This window comes from Cynocephalus volans, chromosome 8 (genome assembly GCF_027409185.1).
Source record: "Cynocephalus volans isolate mCynVol1 chromosome 8, mCynVol1.pri, whole genome shotgun sequence".
In the NCBI taxonomy this organism is placed as follows: Eukaryota; Metazoa; Chordata; class Mammalia; order Dermoptera; family Cynocephalidae; genus Cynocephalus; species Cynocephalus volans.
Genome location: NC_084467.1, coordinates 110,065,144 through 110,087,676, shown reverse-complemented (window position 1 = coordinate 110,087,676; position 22,533 = coordinate 110,065,144). Strand labels below are relative to the sequence as shown.

The 22,533-nt window shown below is 41.3% G+C and overlaps 1 pseudogene; it reads right to left on the bottom strand.

Moving 5' to 3' along the window:
- Nucleotides 1–12,547: 12,547 nt before the first annotated feature.
- On the bottom strand, nt 12,548–13,032 carry LOC134384265 (ubiquitin-conjugating enzyme E2 D2-like; annotated as a pseudogene).
- Nucleotides 13,033–22,533: the final 9,501 nt, after the last annotated feature.

Sequence of the window (22,533 nt, the reverse complement as noted above, 5' to 3'; positions counted from 1 at the left end):
CAGAAAATCAGAGATACCAAGTGAGAGAACGAACCCCAGCACCCAGAGATAATGAGAGAAATCGAGTGAGAGATCTGAGTCCTGAACCCAATAATGATGTAGGATACCAAGTTAGGGAACGGAAACCAGCTGCAAGACAGCATGAGAGATTCCAAGATAGAGACCAGATCCTCACACCAAGGGATTATGAGAAAAGCCAAGTAAGAGACCTGAACTCTGAACCCAGGAATGATGAGAGACACCAATTTAGGGAACAGAGACCAGAGCCCAGAAATGATGAAAGATATCAAGTGAGAGACCTGAGCCCAGAACCTGAGAATAATGGAAGACACCAAGTTAGGGAGCAGAGATCAGTTTCAACAGAAGGTGAGAGACACCAGATGAGAAATGACAAACCAGCACCAAGAGATGACGGGAGGTATCAACTGACAGATCTCAGAACAAAGTCCAGAAGTGAAGAGAGACACCAACTTAGGGAGCAGAGATCAGCTCCAAGAGAAGGTGAGACACACCAAGTGAGAAATGAAGCCCCAGAATCAAGGGATAATGGGAGAAGTCAAGTTAGGGAGCAAAGACCAGCTCCACAACAATATGAAAGATTCCAACATAGACCCCATATCTCAGCACCCAGGGATAATGAGAGAAGCCAAGTGAGAGACCTAGGCCCAGAGCCTAGCAATAATGGAGAATGCCAGATTAGGGAGTCAAGACCAGAAGCCAGGTATGATGAGAGAAGTCGAAATAGGGAGCAGAGACCAACTTCCAGACAATGTGAAGGACTCCAACACAGAGAGCAGGTCTCTGCACCAGGAAACGATGTAAGAAACCAAGTGAGAGTCCTGAGTCCTGAGCCCAGGAATGATGAGAGACACCACATTAGGGAGCAGATTCCAGAACACAGGAATGATAGAAGTCAAGTTAGGGATTGGAGACCAGCTCCAACACAAAATGAAAGATTTCAGCATAGAGACCAGATCTCTGCACCAAGAAATGATGTAAGAAACCAAGTGAGAGACCAGAGGCCTGAGCCCAGGAATGATGGGAGAAGTCAATTAAGTGTGCAGAGGACAGCTGCAAGACAATATGACAGATTCCAACATAGAAACCAGATCTACACACCAAGGGATGATGATAGTAGCCAAGTGAGTGACTTGAGCCCTGAACCAAAGCATGATGGGACATACCAGGTGAGAGACCTGGGCCCAGAACTCAGTAATGATGGGGAACAGTACAATTGGGACCAGAAACCAGCTCCAACAGAAAATCAGAGATACCAAGTGAGAGGACAAACCCCAGCACCTGGAGATAACAGGAGAAGTCAAGTGAGAGATCTGAGCCCTGAACCCAATAATGATGTAGGATACCAAGTTAGGGAACAGAAACCAGCTGCAAGACAGCATGAGAGATTCCAAGATAGAGACCAGATCCCCACACCAAGGGATGAAAGGAGACACCAAGCGGGAGACCTAAGCCCTGAGCCCCGCTTTGATAGGAGATACCAAGTGAGAGACATGAGACCAGAGCATACGCATGATGGGAGAAGTCAAGTTAGGGAGCAGAAATCAGCTCCAATACAGCACGAAGATTTCCAACATAGAGAGCGGATCTCTGCACCGAGAGATGATGGAAGTGGCCAAGTAAGAGATCTGAGCACACAACCTAGGAACGACAGACGATACCAAGAGAGAGACCTGAGCCCAGAGCCTAGGAATTATGGAAGACACCAAGGAAAAGACATGAGACCAGAACTCAGAAATGATGGGAGACAAGAGGTTAGAGAGCAAAGGCCACCTTCAAGAAAGGATGAGAGTCGTCTTAGGGGCAACAGTGACAGAAACTCTGGAAGAGGCATATCTCTGAGAGAACCTGACCATACAACAAAGCAGCAGCTGGGGAAAGACGATGAAAAGCGTTTTCCCAGGCAAGAGAAAGCTGAGCTTAGAGGTTTAGATCCTTGGGAATCATCATCCACCAGAAAAATTGGTCCAATAACTTGTGAGGTATACTTTTTTTCTAAACAGAAAGGTAACTGGTTATGCTATTGTGTACATGACCCATCTGAAACAACAAATACAAGACATAGGCTCAATTACACAGGTTTGGGGATGTTTAAGAATCACAGGAGTAGAGGATGTTATGGCTACTACCCAATTTGGGATCCAGAAGAAGAATATTCGTACCAGGATGAGGAAGAAAGATGGGAAGACCATGTTGATGACCAGCAGGACTATTGACATCTTCTTTAGAAATTTGGCAACCACATCAGATCCTCTGAGGATGAATTCTAAAGTCACTTCCCGATGCTCCAAGAAATTCTACTTCCTCATTTGGCTAAACCATTGATTTAGGCATTCTTGGCGTTTTCTTTCTCCATAAATGTCAGACATCTAGTTCTAATCCATAATAAGTACAATGCTTCAACTTTTGGTTTCTAGGGCTCTAAAATTTTTTAGGAATGGCTTATAGTGAAATGAATTATATGCTGTACAATATGCTTCAATAATCCTATGATTTTAACATGAATGAATCATAACTCTCTCAAGGCTCATCTGAACAGCCTGCATAGTCAAATTATAAACCTTATAAAAATTTAACAATAAATAATTAGCAAGCATTAATTTCTCATTGGTTTTCATTTACTCAGATTGAAAACTGATTATAAATGTGAATATGATTATACTCACTTTTTGGAGTCTAAGAAAAGCAAAAACAAGTCCTGCTGTGTGCGCTATGAAAGATGCCTCTAAAACAAAACCTCTCCATTGAGAAGCCAAAGAAGGAACAAAATGCATTGTGTAGATGCAAACACACAAGCAAAGCAGAGTTTGCAATATTAAGGTCAGACCAATATAACCCGACATAAAAAGCAATCAATGAATCCTTTTTTATTGTTGATGGGTACAGTCCACCATAAAGATACAACTGTCATTCAATTATTCAACAGCTACTTCTTGAACAACTACAATGTGCCAAGCACTGTCCTAGGTGTTGGGGATGAGCTGTAAACAGGACAAAGCCTCCCGCCATGGAGCTTAAAGGTAGTGAGGGAAGTCATGTGTCAAATATGCCCAACAATATGGCATCCAAATAAAAAGAAAAATGAGCTAGAAATACAAGGGGAAACAGACAGAAAAACAATAGGAGTGTGAATATACCTCCCCATCTTCAGCAGTAAAATAGAAAATAAATAAATTCACAGAAAATTTCTTTAAACTAGTAGTGAAGACCATGTGCTTTGCAGATAAGCCAACCCAGTTTGGATCTGTGGCTCCATCATACTACATTTATGATGCTGAGCACTAAAACCTTTAACTGCATTAATGAACTAAAATGCTTCATATAGTTCCTGACATATAGAAAGTGCTCAAAAGATGATACTTAATACCTTTTTTTAGGAACATCTATTTTTGATCTAATAGATGTATATAAACTCTATACACTTTAGAAGATACACATATTTTTAAGCACCATGAAAGATTCATAAAAACTAATCAGAACACAATTAAAACTTCAATAAATTTCAAAAGGCATGAATAATCAGGTTACATGCTTGATGATAATGCAATGAAACTAGAAATTAAAATAGATAAATGTATCAAAAATACTTGAAATTTTAAAAGCACTCCTCTAAATAACTCAAGAAGGAAAGCAAAACAGTAAGAAAACATTTTTAAAATAACAACAAAAAGCCACAAAATATTAGACTCTCCAACTGCAGCATTAAACATTTTATTTACTAAACAAGAAAGAGTAAATAAAAAATAAACTAAGCATTCAATTCAGTAAGTTAGAAAAATAAGACACAAAACAGACCTAGGAAAAGCAGGGAAGTGAAATATTATCCGCCCCTAAAAAAGAAGGAAGCCCTGCCATTTGCGACAACATGCATGAAGCCAGAGAACATTATGCAAAGTGAAGTAAGCCAACCACAGAAGGACAAACACTGTATGATTCCACTTATATGAGGTATCTAAAATAGTTAAACTTACAAAAGCAAAGAATAGAATGGTGATTGACAGGGACTAGGAGGAAGGAGAAATGGGGAATTGTTTTTCAATGGATATGAAGTTTCTCCTATGCAAGATGAATATGTTCTAGGGATCTAGATATAAGATAGCATCTATAGTTAACAATGTGGTATTGTGCACGTTAAAATATATTAGAAGGCTATATTTCATGTTAAGTGTTCTTACTGAAACAAACCACCAAAGAATATGAGGAAATTTTTGGATGTGAAGAATATGTTTAGTACCTTGGTTATGGTGATGGTATCATGGTGTATGTATACCTCCAAACTTATACCTTTATACATTAAATGTATTCAGTTTTTTGTTTATCAATTACATCTCAATAAAATTTGGGGAAAAAAAGAATATCAGGAAAAAGGAAAATGTATTTTTAAAAGTAGGAATTCATGAACTAAAAAACATTAATGGAATTGATTAATAAGCCAAAGAACTCAAGACATTTGATAAATAATTAAAATAATTAAGAAAGAGAAAACAACTTAATTCTTAGAAAGACAGAAAGAGAAGAGGTAAAGGAAAAAGTCTGAGGGAAATAGTAAAAGATTTTCCTAGAAAAACTGATTCCAAAAGAAGTATAACCATAACCACAGAAAGAATTGAGAAGGTTGTCAAATAACTACCCTCTCTAAACCTTTAGGCAAGACTGTTTCACAGGTGAATGTTTTTAAACATTCATGGAACAAATCATCCCTACACTATTTAAACCCTATTAGAGAATACGAATATAAGGAACCATTTACAGGGGTTTTTTTTCAAAGGTAGTGTAACCCTAATACCAAAATTCCAAAGTTCCCCAAAAAATCACATCAATTCCATTTTTAAATGTATTTGAAAACCCCTCAACAAAATAATAATCAACATCAGTTTTTCCTTTCACTTGGATGCCATGAAAGAATACTCCGGGCCACCATGCAGACTCATTTTAGGAAAGCCCCAGCTCACCAAGGGAACCTATTCATGCAGTTCATCCTAAACTTGGCAGAGGAGAAAGCCTATGTGCTCATCTTTACAGAGATGCTGAATTATTTTTAATCCATGTTAAATTTTTTAATTTAAGATTGTGAAAGGAAAAATCCATCTAAAATCAACAGCCCAGCATCACACTTGCTATGGTCTGAATGTATGTCCCCTCCAAGCCTCATGTGGAAGCTTGATCCCCATTGTAACAGTGTTAAAAGGATGGGAAATTTGGTTACGGTATTTGAAGGGTGGGGACTTTGGGACACGATTGGATCTTGAGGACTCTGCCCTCATGGATGGATTGATCCATTCATGGATTTATGGGTTAATGGTTTAATGGGTTATTAGGGAGTAGACTGGGGGCTTCAAAAGGAAAGGAAGGGGTTTTCAAGATGGCGGTGGCTGCGGCGGTTGGCGCGGAGTAGCTGAGGTGGAAAAGGCAGCCACTGGGCCTCAGGCAGCCGGGAAACTTGTGGACCTTCCTCTCGCCATCTCTTAAGGGAGGACCGCTGCTGCTGGCTGGTCGTGGGGGGTGACCATCACTTTGCCCCCGGCAGGACAGGCTGCCTCATTTACAGGCAACAGCTTTGAAGTGTGGAGCAGGAAAAGAACTGTTTCTTAGCTTCAAAAGTGAGTCTCGAAACAGGGAACACAGCACCAGGGCTGCTGTGGATGCAGCCAGGATCCCGGAGGCCGGGGCCGCGCTGAAGGCGGCCAGCTGCCCTATTCAGGATTTGAGGTTTCAGGCCGGCATTAAAGAAGACGCAAATCTCCCAAACTCATTCTATGAAGCAAACATCATCCTGATACCAAAACCAGGTAAAGATATAACCCAAAAAGAAAACTACAGGCCGATATCCTTGATGAATATAGATGCAAAAATCCTCACTAAAATACTAGCAAACAGAATACAGCAACACATACGTAAAATTATTCATCACGATCAAGTGGGATTCATCCCAGGGATGCAAGGTTGGTTCAACATTCGCAAATCAATAAATGTGATACACCATATTAATAAACTCAAACACAAGGACCATATGATCATATCTATAGATGCTGAAAAAGCATTTGATAATGTTCAGCACTCATTCATGACAAAGACCCTCTATAAGTTAGGTATACAGGGAAAATATCTCAACATAATTAAAGCCATATATGCCAAACCCACTGCCAATATCATCCTGAATGGGGAAAAGCTGAAAGCTTTTCCTTTAAGAACAGGAACTAGACAAGGATGCCCACTCTCACCACTCCTATTCAACATAGTGTTGGAAGTACTAGCCAGAGCAATCAGAGAAGAGAAGGAAATAAAGGGCATCCAGATTGGAAAAGATGAAGTCAAACTGTCCCTGTTTGCAGATGACATGATCCTATAGATCGAACAGCCTAAAACCTCTACAAAAAAACTGTTGGAATTGATAAATGATTTCAGCACAGTAGCAGGATACAAAATCAACACACAAAAATCAGTAGCATTTCTTTTCTCCAATAGTGAACATGCAGAAGGAGAAATCAAGAAAGCCTGCCCATTTACAATAGCCACCAAAAAAATAAAATACTTAGGAATTGAGTTAACCAAGGAGGTGAAAAAATCTCTATAATGAGAACTACAAACCACTGCTGAGAGAAATTAGAGAGGATACAAGAAGATGGAAAGATATCCCATGCTCTTGGATTGGAAGAATCAACATAGTGAAAATGTCCATACTACCCAAAGTGATATTCAAATTCAATGCAATCCCCTTCAAAATTCCAAAGACATTTTTCTCAGAAATGGAAAAAACTATTCAGACATTTATATGGAACAATAAAAGACCATGCATAGCCAAAGCAATGCTGAGCAAAAAAAATAAAGCTGGAGGCATAACACTACCTGACTTTAAGCTATACTACAAAGCTATAATAACCAAAACAGTATGGTACTGGCATAAAAACAGACACACTGACCAATGGAATAGAATAGAGAATCCAGAAATCAACCCACACACTTACTGCCATCTGATCTTTGACAAAGGCACCAAGCCTATTCACTGGGGAAGGGACTGCCTCTTCAGCAAATGGTGCTGGGATAACTGGATATCCATATGCAGGAGAATGAAACTAGATCCATACCTCTCACCCTATACTAAAATCAACTCAAAATGGATTAAGAATTTAAATATACACCCTGAAACAATAAAACTTCTTAAAGAAAACATAGGAGAAACACTTCAGGAAATAGGACTGGACACAGATTTCATGAATACAACCCCAAAAGCACAGGCAACCAAAGGAAAAATAAACAAATGGGATTATATCAAACTAAAAAGCTTCTGCACAGCAAAAGAAACAATTAACAGAGTTAAAAGACAACCAACAGAGTGGGAGAAAATATTTGCAAAATATATATCGGACAAAGGATTAATATCCAGAATATATAAGCAACTCAAACAACTTTACAAGAAGAAAACAAGCAACCCAATTAAAAAATGGGCAAAAGAGCTAAGTAGGCATTTCTCTAAGGAAGATATACAAATGGCCAACAGACATATGAAAAAATGCTCAACATCACTCAGCATCCGGGAAATGCAAATCAAAACCACACTGAGATACCATCTAATCCCAGTTAGGATGGCTAAAATCCAAAAGACACTGAACGATAAATGCTGGCAAGGTTGCGGAGAAAAAGGAACTCTCATACATTGTTGGTGGGACTGCAAAATGGTGCAGCCTCTATGGAAAATGGTATGGAGGTTCCTCAAACAATTGCAGATAGATCTGCCATATGACCCAGCTATCCCACTACTGGGAATATACCCAGAGGAATGGAAATCATCAAGTCGAAGGTATACCTGTTCCCCAATGTTCATCGCAGCACTCTTTACAATAGCCAAGAGTTGGAACCAGCCCAAATGTCCATCATCGGATGAGTGGATACGGAAAATGTGGTATATCTACACAATGGAATACTACTCAGCTATAAAAACGAATGAAATACTGCCATTTGCAACAACATGGATGGACCTCGAGAGAATTATATTGAGTGAAACAAGTCAGGCACAGAAAGAGAAATACCACGTTGTCACTTATTGGTGGGAGCTAAAAATTAATATATAAATTCATACACACACACACACACACCAAAAAAAAAAAAAAAAACCGGAGGTGGGGGAAGAAGATATAACAACCACAATTACTTGAAGTTGATACGACAAGCAAACAGAAAGGACATTGTTGGGGGAGAGCAGGGGAGGGAGGTGGGAGGGAGCTTTTGGTGATGGGGAGCAATAATCAGCCACGATGTATATCGACAAAATAAAATTTTTTAAAAAAAAACAAAAAGGAAAGGAAGAGAGCATGTAGAAATGCTCAGCCCTCACCATGTGATACCCTGCATTGCCACAGGAGTCTGCACAGTCCCTACCAAGAAGTCCTCACCAGCTGCACTCCTTGACCTTGGACTTCCCAGCCTCCAAAACTGTAAGAAATAAATCCCACTTCTTTGCAAATTACCCAGTTTCAGGTGTTCTTCTATAACCAACAGAAAACTGGTTAATACAATGTTGAACAGTGAAATATAGCACTGCTTTTTGCTAGGAAATTTTCTTCATTCCACAAACACTTATGGATTTCCTCCTATGTGACAGACAATGGCAGGGCACAGGCTACACAATGATGAAACAGCTTTGCAAATTAGAGCATAGGGAGGATTACTGTTAAAATTATAAAATATAAGAAGAGTTGTGCAGGAAAAGGGTGGATACTATTAAATAAATAAATAGACAGACAGACAGACAGTCAGACAGACAGACAGACAGACAGACAGACAGACAGACAGACAGACAGACAGACAGACAGATAGATAGATAGATAGATAGATAGATAGATAGATAGATAGATAAGGAAAACAAAATGCAAATCAGAAAGGAGGTCAGAGAAAGCCTGTCTGAGGAAGTGATGTAACAAGGATATGTTCCATGCCATGGGATTTTGCAACAATGCAGGGAGAACAGAAAAGAAAGAAACTAGCTACACCAATTCAAAAGGAAGAAGCAAAATGATCACTGTTTAAGATACCAGTATTTCCACCTAGGACATCTAAGGGAAGTGACTGAAAAGTTATTAGGTATAGAAAGTTTAGTAACATGCAGTTATAGAATAAACATACCCCCCAAAACAATAATTTTCTTATATATCCATAGAACCTGTTAAATAATACAATGGAAGATTATGTTTATAATAATAATAACAACAACATAACGTACTTAGGAATAATTAATGTGAATATGCCTGTGATATAAAACTGACCTAAAGATGTAAAAGAAACTCCGTTACACAGAGACATCTTGTTCTTGGATGCAGGACTCACAATTATAAGGATGCAGATTATCCCCTTACTGGTCTATACCTCGAATATGAACTGTATAGGAATGATACAGTTTTGGGAATTGCATAAAAATGATTCTAAAATTTATCAGGAAAAATATATAGGCAAGAGTAGTCAGGAAAATTTGAGAAAAGGTATCAATAAGAGGACTTATTCTATTATATATTAAAAGTATCATAAGCTAAACTTATTAAAATACTGTGATAGTAGTCGTAATATAAAAGAGAATGATGACACATGATAAAAAGTCCAGAAGTACATCCAAGTATAACCGTGAGGATTAGTGTTTTATGAAGAAGAAATATTCAAATCTGGATGCTCACTCTTTCCAGGAGCGTGGCTGGAACAGAAACGGAGATGGGATATAGCTAAAGAGACAAGGGTCAGGAGAGGGCTGGCTGGCTGGTTGATCTGAAATTGTTTATTTGGTGAGGAGAAGTCAGTAGAGAGCAGAAAGCAGAAAAATGCTGGAAAGAAAGGGGATAATTGATGAAATGAAGACTGAGGAGATAGGTGGGAGGTTATAGGGTCCAGGGCATGGGGCAGGGGCACCTCTCCTGCTGAGGTGGCAGAAACAATTAGCAATGGTGAAGGTGTGGATGAGGTTGGATAAAGGTGGTGGGTGGGGCAGGGAAGAGCTGAAGGAGTCTGTGCCTGCCAGCTCTATTCTCTCTGGTACAGGAAACAAGGCCATGTGCCAAGAGGTAGAGCAGTGAGTAACACACTGAATCATGAGGGGGAAGAAATGCCGTAGGTCACCTTGAGACCTGAAACCTAACTGTGGAAGCTTTGTTCCCTACACACCCAGACCTCTCATGCTCTCGTGCAGCTGAGAAGGGGGCCCAGCCCCAGACTTTTTGAGGCCCCTCCAGGTTAAATGTGTGACTATGACATAAAAGAAGTTCATAAAAGAAGTTCAAAAAAGTTCATATGCATTGAACTAAACCCCACAATAAGAATCTCTTCTATGCCTGTAATTGCAGTAATCCTCTATAGAAGCTGAGCACATGACATTAAATCTCATCTCAATGAATGTATTTCTAAAATGCCCTTCCAGTACTAGCTCATTCAATAGATATTGTTACTCTAATGTATGAGTCCTAACTTCTCTCTCCTCTTCCAGCTGTTCCACAAAGTCTGTGACTTCATCAGGTTCAGCCAGTTCACCCACAGTGTATGTAACCACTCAACTGTCCTTTAACAGCCATACAGAAGGGACCGGGTCTTGGCGGTGTGTAGGCCTCAGAACTTCATGCCGGGGGCTTGTGTGCCGCCTTGCGGTGACTGATTGCAATGTTCCCAAGCAGACCCATCATTAGGCAATAGGGAACTGAGAAAGAAACTCACTTCCCCGCCCTGGCCCTGGGCTAACAGTGAGGTGTCACATCTTGTGATCCTCCTTGGAATTTCAAAAGGACAGGAGATTCTTCCCTTCTGTAACTCAGGTTATAAGGTGAAGAGTGCTGCACGGTCCCTAAACCCAGATCCTTTGGGGATAGGTAGTAGTGTTCCTACTGCATTTCCTTTATTTTAAGATACTGGATTATAATGAGCATTATCTATTAAAAGTGAGCATTTGGGAGGAGGGGTTAAACCTTACATTAGATGTACACTTCAATTTTAAGACGCATCTAGATTTTAGAAATATTAAAACATAAATAGGATTTTTTAATGTAAAGACTGTAGTAATCAGTTTATTACACAGATTAATCATACTTGGAGGTATAAGCTCCAGAGGAGCAATTGGGTCTTTAATTGTACACAAATATTTCCATCAAATGAATTTTCACCCTTACATCCAAATAGACCTAAGCAGTTAAAAACATAAGGGAAAAAAAGCGCTATTAGCTATGTATTAACTGAAAAACCACATACAAACCAAAGAATATGGAAGAGAGAAAGAGGGGTTGAAAGGATGGAAGCTGAAGGTGTGAGGAGGTGTAAGACCTGGGAACAAAGCCCATCACACTGTATGTACTAATAGCTCCAATCCACTTAAATGTTGACCAGTTAGACTTAGACTTTAAAGTACAGGATGTGGGTAGAGTTGAATCTGGTTGGTCATGACTTTCACCTAAGACGTAGGTCCTTCAGAATAAAATGCCTACAGAAACAGCTTCATGTTCTTCACCTTGCTTTTCATAACTGTTTTGAGTTTTAAAGAATTCCACTTAAAAACAATCTCCTACAGGTCAGTGAGGCTTTTCTTACCCATCCAAGAACACACCCCACCCACCACCCCTCACACCTTGCAATTATCCAAATTTAAGTCAATAAGGAAAGATTTTTAGTCTTACATTTATGTAGTGGGTTAGAAATCTTGATTCTCCTTTGATCTTAGAATAGGATTTTTAGGTAATGCATGAATGAGCCAAAAGGCTCTTGAGTAAGGGGACGAAAGTCCACAGATTAGGTTGGCAAAAGCCATCTAATCAATTCTAATCACTGTTTAGGGATGGGATTGTGTACTTTGACTATTTTAGGTCACTGGTTTGATTCTAGCTTGAAGGACTTTTGACTATTTAACCTACTGATTGTTCTTAAAATATGTTAAGGAAACTGCTTGAATGCTGTTTAAATATGCTAAGGAAATTGCTGTAGGGAAGTATGTGGAAAAGAAAATGTTTGCTAAGGACAAGCTGTTTGTTGGTGAATTAACCTAGCTTTTCACAAATTACATTCTGGAATGTCACATTGTTAATTCACTGCTGTTACAAGTTTTACACTGCCTATTTTTATGTCCTTCTTTGATGATTGAACCAACTGATTTTTCTTGTGAAACTTCCTTGTCTTGTCAATAAAAAGAAAGGCTGGTTTTGGATCGGGGCTACTCCCCTGATGGGCGGCAGTCCCTCCAGGGGCTGTTGCTCCCCTGATGGTCGGCAGTCTCTCCAGGCCTCATTGATGGTACTTTGAGTGAATGCTTTCTTTCTCTTTTTTCCGGCTCAGTTACACAGAGGAAAGTGTAACACAGGTTATGCCTGGAGAACTGGCTTGTCACACACACACTCCTCTGCTAGGAGGCAATGTTGGTACAGAAGTACAGTGTTTCTAGTCTGTTGTTCCAAGTAAGTACAACACGCAGCACTGCTGTATCAGGTAAACATGTGCACAAGGGAAGATGAGGTGTGGGCTCATAGAAAGTCAAATGGAAATCAAAAGGACTTTCTCTTTCAGAGTTCCCCTGTCTTTATTTGTAGAGGTTATCCAACAGTTTCTTTAATTGCATTACATACTTCTGAGTCCATTCCCAAGCCATTCTGCTGTACTTTTCTCTATCTGTTTTGTAGCTCCAGAGCAATCTCAGGAACTAAAGGATCATCTGGATTGGGATCACAACAGAGAACAGACGGACAAGAGTATTCTTGAAATAGTTAATGCTGGAGACCACTGTGACCATAAAATATCAAGACAAATGCAGCCATTACTGTTAATATCTGGATGATAAATTCTTGCTGTAAATGCAACCTTAGGTGGTTTGAAGGGATAATCTGTTGGGAAACCAATTGTCAGGAAAAATACTCCACCCTGATAGTCTAATAGGGACTGTCATTTGACCCAATTATTGTAGCTCGCCAATGGAACACATCATCTCCAACAGGACTTGCTGAACACTGTGCTGGGGGGGTCCCATGTTAGGTCATTCAATGCGTTGTGGATTCTTTTTGGTGCCATGGTGGGAAGAGGGTGGCGGCCGCCCCTGGGGGGCGGGGAGGGGACGGGGAAGGAGCAAGGACGCCCGAGGCTGCCGGAGAAGACGGGGAGCTGGAAGCGCGGGTCCGGGGGGACGGGACGAGGTGAGGGCCGGGTACACTCAGCTCCCGGGCCTGCAGCAGCGACCACCGCGTCACCTGGCGGCGGCCCCTTTATGCGTTGCCGCGTCCCAGCCGCAGCCGCAGCTGCCTCTTCCTCCCAGGTTCAGCGCCCCCAATACTCAGGATTTTAGAACGTGGTTTTCGCCTGCAAACTCTTCGGGACAGGAAGGGCTGTGTCTACTACAAGGTCTACGTGTTTATTTCAGCATCAATGACTCTGTACATGATCGCAGCCAGCTCTGGAACGCCATTATTTCAAAAGTCACTACCCAGAGGAGTCCTCCTGCCAGCTACCTTGCTGAAGAAACAAAAGGAGCCCCTGTATGGGAAGAAAGGGCAAGATAGTAACTATAGAAGTAACTTGGCCTTCCCTTAGAGGAGTCGTGCAGAGCTAACAGATGGCCATTCCTTCACTCATGACCACAATTTTAGGCTGAAAATTGGCCACCAACGCCGCCTGCAGCTTGCTGAGCCGGAAATGAGCACCCCTCCCAAGCCCGCCCCCTGCCACGGGTACAGGCTCGGGCTTGTGTACAAGAAGGAGGAAATTTTATTATAATAACAAAATAGCTCTTCAGACTGGAAGTGCCAAGAAAAAATGTCTTGACATGAGTTCAGGGTGTAGGGCGAGACCCAGAGGACTCACACAAGCGATGAGAAATGACTGATAAACTGCGAGTCATGCTGGGTAGCTCCAGAGCGACCGGAGAAAAGAACACAGTGGAGTCACAGGTGGTGGAGAGACGTGAGAGGTGAGGCGTGATGCCAGCCTGCTCAGGACAACCGAATCTTCACACACACACTCACACACACACACACTTGCATGAGTGTTTTTATGACAGAAAGTCCACGCTGGGAGATGTGAGCCCTGGGGACCCACCTAGATCACCCAGCAGGGCTTGGGACTTCCATCAGCCACGGAGTTAGCGTGGGGATGGTTCATGTTCATTTTATTCAGTCTTGAGAGTCAGAGAATCTCTGGCTGACACATGGGTAATATAAGTCATGAGCCTTTATAAACTCTCGTCCTCCTTGACTCTACACCTTCAAGCCAAGCTCTTCTGACCAGGCCAAGCACCCAGCAGCCCCACTGACACTGACAGACATGGCCAGGAGCCTCTTCCTGCTTCCATTCTGTTCCAGGTCCTCCTGGCTGCTGACTTTCAGCTTGCTCTCTTGTTTCAAACACATCCCTACCCCTACCCCTTAGATTTGGTGTAGTATTTTCCTCAGCTCTGACCCTCAGCAGTCCCTACACCAACTCAAATTCAACCCTCTGATTCATTCTCTTAAAGACATTTTGTAGCTTAAACCACTTTACCTCGAGCAGAACCTAATTTAAGACCCCCATAGAGTGGAAAAGGGAGTGTGACCCAAGAAAGTGCTAGTCATTTAAGTCATACCAAAGATTTTCCCAGTGGGCTCTGGGTATCATCTACCTCATAATTCCCTGGTTGGAGAGTAGGACTTATTAAAATGCAGATTTGTGACCTCCTGAATTGTTAACAAGCTCTCAAGATAAGTCTTATGCACACTGAAGTTTGAGAACCACTTCCCTGAACAAATATGATACACTTTATTGTTGACTCTTCATTGTTAGGTACCGGATGCTCTTGGCCAATTTTAAACTCTGATCAAGTAGATTCCAATTATACTATACAGGCACTAAAAATGATGAGGTAGAAGAATAATTACATGAAAAGGTATTTACAATAGTCATGTTAAAATAATCAAGTCATCCCACTTTTGAGTAAAATATGAGTGTTTATGTATGTATAGAACACAAGCCAGGAAGAACTTAACGCTGGAAAATTAACCTGGGTGACAAAATTGTGGGTGCTTTAATTTTTTTTTTTTTTTTACATTTCTGCAACATGTACATGTGTATAATGTGATCTCCATGAGAGCAAGTACTTTCTTTTTTTTTTGCCCTGCTGAATCCCCATTCCCTAGAAGAGGGTCTGGCATAGGTAAGCTCTCAATAAGTATATGCTGAACAAGTAAATCATAAGGATTTCTTAGTCCATTTTGTACTGCTATAACAGAATAACACATACTGGGTAATGGATAAAGAACAGAAACTTGTTTCTCACAGTTATGAAGGCAGGGAAGTCAAAGATCAAGATACCAGCATCTGGTGCGGGCCTTCTTACTGCGTCCTCACACAGCAAAAGGTGGAAGGGCCAGAGAGGAACTCTGTCTTGACATGGCAGAAGAGTGAAAGAGAGCAAACCCACTCCCACAACCCATTTTTATAATGGCATTAATCCATTCATGAAGGCTCCGCCCATTAAGCCCCACCTCCCAATGTGGAGCTAGCAAAGGGGAAATTAACTTTTAAAAGTACACTCCAAATATGACCTAACTTAACCTACCTTGGACACAAAAATGATTTCTAATGAGAATTTACTATAGTATAAATACATTTTTTGGCCAGCAGGCTGTTGGAGTATGGAGTAGGGAGATAAAGATTTCAAGGTCAATTTGTTTGTAGGTACTAGTTAAAACCATCAGACAGGAGGAGATTCCCCATGGGTAATAGGAACAATAAGAAGAGAGGTGGGCTGAGGACAGAAGCCTGGAGAACACCATCATTTGAGAGGAAAGCGAAGGAAGGGACCCTAGAAGGAGAAGCAGAAGAAATAGGCATAGAAGTACATGGAGAGACAGGCCGGTGAGCAACCACAGAAGCCGGGGGGTAGGGGACACATCCACTGTGTCATTTGCCTCACTCAGGGAGGCCAAGTGAAACAAGCATAGAAACAAGCCACAGAATTTGGTCATTAGGAGGCTTTTTCCAGAGCAGTTTCAGTAGCATGAGGATAGCAATGCCACATTTCAGAAGTTTGCAGAATTAGTGGGAGCAGAAGAGTAGATGTTGTGTGAAAACTATTCAAGAAGGATGGCTGAAAAGGAAAGAAAAAGAGAGAGGGGAGAGAGTAGGGTGTGCCAGTCGTTAAGCTAGTGTCTGTCAGCTCCAAAACTAGTTTTTTATGCACACTTTGTGATGCTGGGGCTGAGACTCTGCAAACCAAGTCTCCACTTTACAGCTAAATCTGTTAGGCTCTGCCAGTGGGGGCTGTAGAGGAGACTGGGAAAGGAGAAGGGATTTGCTCCTCCCTGTGGCTTCCAGTTCCTGCCAGCATCACGCCAGCCTCTTTCTTCTCCTGGAAGGGCAGTTTCCCTTCAACCGAATGAGATGCCCTTCAGGAGGAGTCTGAACTAGCTTGGATTTTGTTCCCTAAAGGCAGTTGAATCTAGTTTGCAGTGTTTCCAAGCCTTGCAGACCCAGCCCTCAGAACACCCCTGCACTAGCAAGAAGCACCCTTTCTCAGAGGCTGAGGTCTCAGAGCCCCTCCCTCAAGCTTCTAATAATTCCATTCTCTTCCCTTTGTTACCAGCCCTGGGGGTACCTGTTGCTTCCTGAACTTGCTACCCCCCAGTACCCTAGTGCTCTCTTTTTACCCTTTCAGTTATTAACTAACAATTCATTATACCTAGTTAACAGTCTCTGTGTTAAATTCTCTCTGTTAAAATAACCAGAGCATTTTTGTCTTCTGATTGATACATAGGAGAGAAAGGCTTCTTTTTCTTACAATGGCAACACTTGAGTGTATTTATAGACTGCAAATAAGGAACCCCTAGAGAGAGATTAAAGCAACGGGAAAGGAGAAAACCACAGCCAAAGTCTGAGAGAACACGAAAGGGGCAAGATGAAGGGCAGGAGGGGGTGCTGGCCCAGAAGAGAAGGGGCACCCCAGGCCCCTGCGAAGGGAGAAAAAGAGGTAAGCATGAGTGTGGAGGAAGATAAGTTTGTGGGTGATAGAAATGGAGGGGAATCATGGCTAAGGGGCTTAAGTTTCTCCATGAATTAGGAGGCAAGGTACTCCTGAGGGTGGGAGGGTGGGAGATGAGAAGAGTCATCAGAACCTGGGGCAGTTCCTGGGGGAACAAAGAAGTTTGCTAATCAATGGCAAGTTAAGGGACTGATGAGTGGTACACAAGGTCAAGTTTCAAAAGAACATAAATCCCATGACTATGTAATCTCTGGGCCCAGCCACAGCTGAGAGGACATTGTGAGGCCTTAGGATCTTGTTGGGCAGATAGAAAGACAACAACTCAAGGGAAATGAGAATGCCGTTCACTGACTTGTTCAAGTGATCCTTGGAGCCCAGCCTGGGAGATAAGGGAAAAGGCCTGAAGGGATGTGGCAGACAGAGAAATGCAGGGATCAAGTGACTCTGTGAGCCGAAGAGCAGAAATAAAGAGGTGAGGTCCATCACCTCTTACCGAGCCATGATGGAAAAGGAGTAAGAACCTCAGGCCTGGCTCTGAACTAATGGTAGCTGCCACAAAGGCAGCAGAAAAATTTTAACTCTGCTTACACAGCTGATCTCTTCCCTAACAACTGCCAGATGCTGGGAGAATAAAAAGGAAAGTATGTCAGACAAGCATCGGCTTTGTTGTACCCTTTAAAAGAAACACACATTTTTTTGAGTTTTCTTTTTGAGCAGTTCTATCTATTTGTAAGGATTTATATGTCATAACTTTTATTCTTTCTTAGAGCTCTTCTGAAGAACAAAGGGAAGACTTACTTACTTTACAAAGTAGAATAAAACCCATTTTGTCTCGCATGTTCCATATGGTTCCATTGGGCCCTTTTAGAAATCTAAGATATTTTGGGGTCTTATTGATCATATTTTTTCCATTATCTCAAAGCATGTTGCTGTTGTATCATCCTAGGAATTATCTCATCATTTTTATTCTCAACTATTCTAAAAATGACTAACATCCTATGAAAAAAGGTGTGATGGGATCACTTAGAAGGATGCCACAGAGTGAAATACATCACCACCATGACATCACACTGTCCTTCAGCTTTCCTATGGTAATGGCCAAAGTACTGCAACATCTTTCAAAAAGTTATTTTAAAAAGTGTAAAGACACCATCTTTATATACGGTGTTGTTTTTGTTTGTTTGTTTTAGCTTTCTTTGAACACACCTGAAAATTTGGGATGTTTCGTTTTCTTCATATGATGACAAAAAGAAGAAAATTGACAAAAGAATGCATTTCACAGTTCCCAGATGAACCAGAAGATAAATGTAAAGAGACCGATTTCACCCTCTAATGACAATAATGAAATTGATCATAGAAGTGAAACCTCATGAGTCTTCAGATGACAATATCTTAGATGAATTTTTTCAAACTCAGGGAAATATAATCCCACTGAAATATCGTCACCTCACTGATGATCTGGGTTGATTTGGCTGATCTGGCTGCCTAGGTGGACACCACCTTCCTTCCTCAAGGCTCAGATGTGTCTCTTCCAAAGGTGTTTGCTCAGTGGAGGGAGATGGCTTTCCCCAATAGAGAAGACTGCTATTCGGTCAAGGATTAACAAGCTTGCAAGAATCAATGAGTGAACGATATATTTCTAAGGACAAAAAAAGAAATATGGAATTCTCTTCCAGTTAGTTGTTCAACAGGAAGGACTGCATCATACAATATTTTGCAAAAACCTGAATCACCCCATTTTGCTAAAAAGGACATACAACATTATTCTTTTATTGCCTATGTTTGTGCACCAAAATTTACTTGACACAGTGAACAAGTGGACAAATGCTGAAGACATATGTGTGTAACAGGCAACTAGATAGAAATAGATAATGTAGAAATGGTAACATTTACTGGATTGGCCATTTGAATTGGAGTTTATAAATCTAAAAATGAAAGTGTTTTGCAATTATGGAACAAAGAAGACGGTCGTCTCTCTTCAACAAAATTATAAGCCATCAAAGTTTTTTATAGTATTGCATTTTAACAACGCAAGTGCAAGATGAAACAGAAGTAGTGCTAAGCTAGAATCTATTAGAGATGTGTTTGAAATGTGGAATTAGTACTCTCAAGATGGATGTATTCCAGGTTCATGCGTGACAATTGAGAAGCAGTTAGGTGCATTCAAACAAACTCAAATACACATAAACTGAAATTCACACACATACATACACACACACAAAATAAGTAAATATATGTGTGTGTATATTCCAATCAAGGAAAATATGGAATAAAAATTTGGGTTTGTTATATCTAAATTTTTATTATAATTCCCAATAAATTTATTTTTCACTATTCTCTTCTACAAATCATTTATAAAATGATTTGATAGATAGACAAATCATAAATAAAAAGTGTCCATTGGACCCAAATGGTAAATACGATGATGATTTTTCCTGGTATACCGAGGTTAAGGCCTCATAAGATTCCTAGAACTCGATAAGTTCCTCATTAGTTGAGGAAACCTGAAATGGATTAGGTGGCTTCTGCAGGACACTGCCCCACCTTCCCCACCTCTGCTCTTCCTGCAGCGACTCCAGGCCCCCCCTGCTGGGCTCACCAGACTTCCAGTGAAGTCACCGGAATTGCCACCTTCTGGGACTGTGAGCAATGAAGGGGGTGGAGGGAATGAGGGACCACAACAGCCTTTCTTTCTGGCAGCTTCTGGGGCAGGGTTTTCTGGCAATTTTATTGCCCCCAAATATCTGAGACAACAGGTGAGTTCTGGCTAGTGAGTTCAGGAAATGGAGTAGAACTTAGCAGGGCTGGACTCAGGCTGGGACCTGTGGGCCCAGCCTATAGTGGCTCCACCTGCAGCCACAGCCCAGGGACCCACCCACGGACCCACCCACAAGCCTTCCTGCAAGATACTAGAAGCAGCAAGTCAGATATCACGTGTTGGTGAGTCACTTCCCAGGTAGTGGCTCTGAGCCTCTACTCCGCTCCAGGACCAAAATCCAGCAGGAGCAAAGGTAATTTTTTCCACTCAGATCATCAAAACCACTATAGCTTCCTGTCCACAGGTAATCTCTTTACTAAACAGCCTAGCTTGGAGGGGAGGTGCAGAGCAGCAGGCCTTTCTCTGAAGGGAGTAAAATTGGCAGGCAGGGTCCAGACAGGGGTCCTATCTACTCCTAATACATCTGACTGGCACTCTGCCCTACTTATGCCCAACATTCCCCTCAGTCTCACCCTTTGTACCTTGGTACATTGAATTGGCACAGGGCAGCCTTATAAAAACAAGGTCATGGGTTCAGATCCCCATACCATCCAGCCCCCCAAAATTAATAATAATTGGCACAGGGTAGGGGCACAATAAATATTTACTGAGTAAATAATCTTCCCATGCCCACACTGTGATTCTCTTCAACCTTTCTTTTACATTTTAAGTTCACCACTTAAAATTTAAACTGCCTTACTCTAGAAGGGCGTTTGCTTTTCTCTCTTCCTCCAGACAGCACCCACCAAACCACAAAGCGAGGCCTGGGTGAGAGGCCCTAAAATATAACCGGGAAGTCACACAACGTTCTGGCAACCAGGGGTTGACTGAGAAACAGGTAATTCCTGTTCATGGTACTGACTGGTTGTTGCTTTGGCTCCCAATCAAGAAGTGACTAAAAATAGAGAATTTTAGCAGGTGCTGAGAGACTGAACGTGGAGCCAAGAGAGTTCCCTGGGCTTAGCTGGGAAATGAGGAGGGGGAGGCCAGAGGAGCCAACCAGAACCAGAGCAACGTTCCAGAGGCAACTGGCTCCAGAAGTGCCCCCACCGCAGCTGACCACAAGACTGCACCACAGCATTTTATGTCCATTTGATGTTTTGTGTCTCAGTAACTTGCTGACTCACAAGTTTATGTGACTTGTTTTCCCTATCAAAAAGTACTAACCTTGAGGGCCAATTTTGCAATATCTGTCTGAATTTTAAACGCTCATATCCTGAATACCATCGATTCTATTTCCAGGAGATTTTCCTCAGATATGCCCGTACATATACAGGATTTCTAGAACATTTCTTAGGGAGAAAAATGAAATTTTAAGTATCTAGTTATCTTTCAACAAAAACCCACTCTTAGACATTTGATATTATATCTACATTATAAAATACTATGTAGTCATTAAGAGGAATAAGGTGGAACTCCATGCACTGATATGAAAAGATGTCCAAAATAGATCATTAAGTGAAAACAAAGCAAATGGCAGATGCATGTGTACAGTGTGACTCCATGCATGTAAATTGAACAAAACAATTACTGAAAAGACCACAAGAAACTGATTACAGAGGGTAGTGAGACTAGGAGGAATGAGAAGCTTTTGCTTTTCACTTTAAACCCTTCGGCATTGTTTAAATTTTTTCTAATAATCGTGTACTTTTTTAATAATAAAAATTTGTTGAAAGAAAAAGTTTAAATGCACATATATATACATATATACAGTGTCTAAGGAAAACTATTATAGTGTTGAAGCACTTGATCCTGCAGGTATGGTCATCAAGAGAAAGAACGGAAAGGTTAAAATTCAATATTGTGAGAGAAAAATTTGGGATATACAGTCACTATATTCACTCCCTCATTCATTCAATTAGTCATTCATTTACATATTGAAGGCCAAATTGTGTTATGTGTTGCAGATTGGGGAAAAAAAGACCTGAGGTATGGCTTCTATCTTCGAAGACCTTTCAGTCTCTTCAGGAAGAGATAAACAGGTGCCTGAAACTGGTGAAAGCATCGGTAGAGGAAGTTGTGGAGACAGTGGTCAGCTTTACAGGGTGGACAGAGGGAGGGAGAGATCGGGCAGGAAAGACTTCAGAATGGCTGAGTCTTAAGATGAACAAATATTTGCCATAAGGCCAAGGGACCTAGCTCTCAGCCTGCCTCTGCTCTTCACCAGTCCTGCAATCCATCTTGCCTTCATCTTCTTTATCTCTAATGGAATCGGCTCCAAGATGCCAAACCATATAAAATCATTCATGCACCCAACACATACTTTTGAGTGTCTTGGTGGCCCACATAACAGAAACCTTGAAGTGATAGAAACCCAGAGCACGCAAAACCACAGGAAGGTCCGGTCTTGTCATTCAGGAGCAACCAAGGTTACCTCCACGTCTCATCAGTGGAGGATAGAGATCTTCGTTAATGCTGAATGCAGAAGTTGTTCTCTTCTTGTCAAAGGTCCAGATGTTCTACTTAAGCCCAACTGTTGCCAGGTTGCAGGGCAAAGGACGTACAGAGAAAGAAAAGCCATTTCCAGGAACAGGGCACCGCAGCAGACACTTTGCAAAATGTACTCAACAGAAGGGATAAATCTTCTGTATTTCAATGGTATTCAAATCTGTAACTGCCAATTAGTTGGTGAAGACAGGGCTTGAAGTTCAAACTTTAAGAAATTATAGACAGACTCTGAGACTTCTCTGCAAAAACTGCTTTGCAAAATATCTCTGAATATAAAGAAGTGACCAATCTGGATCATATGACTGGAGGGCAGCAAGGCAGGGGCAGGGAAATAAGCAAGCTCAGGATGACAAAGTAG